The sequence below is a fragment of the Pteropus vampyrus genome, unplaced genomic scaffold (assembly GCF_000151845.1).
Source record: "Pteropus vampyrus isolate Shadow unplaced genomic scaffold, Pvam_2.0 Scaffold514, whole genome shotgun sequence".
Lineage (NCBI taxonomy): Eukaryota > Metazoa > Chordata > Mammalia > Chiroptera > Pteropodidae > Pteropus > Pteropus vampyrus.
The window spans coordinates 495179-497473 of record NW_011889295.1 but is presented as its reverse complement, the minus strand read 5'-3'; the positions used below and the strand labels follow the sequence as shown (position 1 = coordinate 497473).

Genomic DNA, 2295 nt, shown 5'->3' with positions numbered 1-2295 from the left:
TGTGCTGAATCCCCCCCGACCCAAGAGCGGCAACGTCATCGTGCACTCAAACCAGCCACAGACAAGACCGACCGTTGGTCCCCGCGCTCGACGTTGTCAGTCTCGTTCATTTCAGCCATTCTGGTGTCTTTCATTTGCATTTCCTGAGTAACGGATGATGTGGAGCTTAGTGGAGAGTTGGTTCAATCTTCTGTTCATTTTTCAAGTCAGACCACTCGTCTTATTATTGAGGTGTAGGAGTTCTTTACATATTCTGAACGTAAGTCCGTAGTCACACACGCTTTGCAAATACTTTCTCCCAGTCTGTTGCTCATTTATTTTCCTAAGGGAGTCTTCTGCTCGACAGTAATTGTCAAGGAGTTCAGTGTATCGTTTTTTTCTTTTATGGTTAATGCTTTCTGCGTTCTTGTCTAAAAACCTTTACCTGCCCTGAGGTCCCATAGATATTGTTTTCTTCTAGAAGCTTTATATTTGGGTCTATGACCGTGGACATGCAAATTTGAAGAGGACACAGCCTCCGCTTTCCAGGAGCACATAGGACCGTTTCAGAGAGAGTCCAGTGCAGTGAGCTGCCAGCCACGCGCGGAGGACGGAGGCGGTCCGCACGGCAGCGGCAGGAGTGCTTCATGCCTTCATCGCAAACCCCAAAACTGCCGGGCCTTTGACTGCACTGAAGAGCCAAGTATGACAAAAGACACGGAGGAGATAAAACAAATAGTGGTCATAGCCAGAGCCCTCGGTGAGGCCACCATCCAAAATAAAGGTGACAGCCAGGGCGAGAGCACAAGCCTTGACCTCTAGTCCATCTGAGTTCCCACTGACTCTTTCATGGACCAATTAAAGATGAAAGGTTGTGATCACATGACTGTATTGAGCCGTCACATGACCAATTAAAGATGAAAGGTTGTGATCACATGACTGTATTGAGACGTCAAATGATAAACACTATGTGGTAAGTGGAACTGTGATCACTGCCAGCTGTAAAAAAGATTCTTCATGGAAAAAGCCTGGGCACGAGAAGCTTCAGAGCCCCAGCACACAACTGACTAAAAAGCCCTCGTTGGCCGTGGGCCCTGTGGGCCTCAGGGCGGAGCCCTGTCAGGTGTGCGGGGCCACCCACGGCACAGGACCCTGGAGAACGCGAAACGGCCCAGGCAATATTTTAGGTTGGGATCCTCATGACATTCTGAAATGAAATCGAATCCCCAAACTCATTTCCGACCTGCTTGCTGTTCCCTGAGGGGCTATTAATCAATCAGCACGCGCCTTCTTCTAATTGTTCAATAAGCTGCAAGGTCATGAAGGCTGAGCCTGGATGGGACCGAAGGTCCAGTGGAAGTGGCTTGAAGGCTATTCAGGACAAGTGGCTTCACTCACAGGGGACTCTCTGGGGAATTCACGTGTTCATTTGCCATTCCACCTCCAAGTTCAAAGTAGGTTTAGACCTGTTTCATTCTACTAAAAAGCAAGCCGTAATATTAGCAGGAAACTCAGGATCTAGGAAGGTCTCCGGCTATCTGGAAGGATGGCATAGGGAGAGGACACGAGAGTCACGAAGGCCCAGGTTCCAGTCCCAAATCTGCACATGGCTAGCGCTGGCACCGCCTTTCTTAATGGGGGCAGTGAATCGAACTACGACTGTTGGGGAGACGAAGGGAAATAACACGTACAGTCGGCAAGGGCCTAAAACTCCCAATGAGCACTCGCGACACGGGCAGCACCACCGCCCGTCACCACCCCTGACGGCACGCGTGCCGACCCCGAGCTAGCCGGCCAGAACGCTCCAGAAAACACCGACAGTTGCTTGGTTCACAGTCGGTGTCGTCCGTGGGTGCCAGCGTACCTGATAACAGAGGTGCTGGGCCTTCTGTCCTCTTCACACGGCAACAGAGCCTGTCGCACTGGGCTCGCTCCCGCGAGAGCAGCCCCGGCTGGCGAGCCCCCGCCCTGCAGGCACGTCCTTTCCCGCTACAGAACTGACTGCGGTATAATCGTTCACCTTCACGTGTGCCCGCTGAGACCCTGCTTCCTCCTCCAGACTGTAAGCTCAAGCAGCGCAGAACTCCGTCTGTTCTGTCGCCCACAGAATGTTCTAGGCCCAGCAGGCACCGACACAGTGCCTAGTGTCCGGACCCCCCGTCTGTCGTCCTCTCGCATCTGTGAAGGAAGTCTAGACGTCCGATACACAAATTTATGGACAGTCCATTAAAGTGAAACATGCACTGCCATTTATTAATGCCAGGTAATTACCGTCAACTACTCTCATAAACACACAAGAAAAGACAGATCGGTCCA

General features: G+C 51.6%; 1 protein-coding gene across 1 annotated transcript in view; it reads right to left on the bottom strand.

The window, feature by feature from the left end:
* Nucleotides 1-2295, bottom strand: part of LOC105307751 (trafficking protein particle complex subunit 9-like) — a 63905-nt gene that overhangs the window by 25515 nt on the left and 36095 nt on the right. The gene's annotated exons all lie outside the window — the stretch shown is intronic.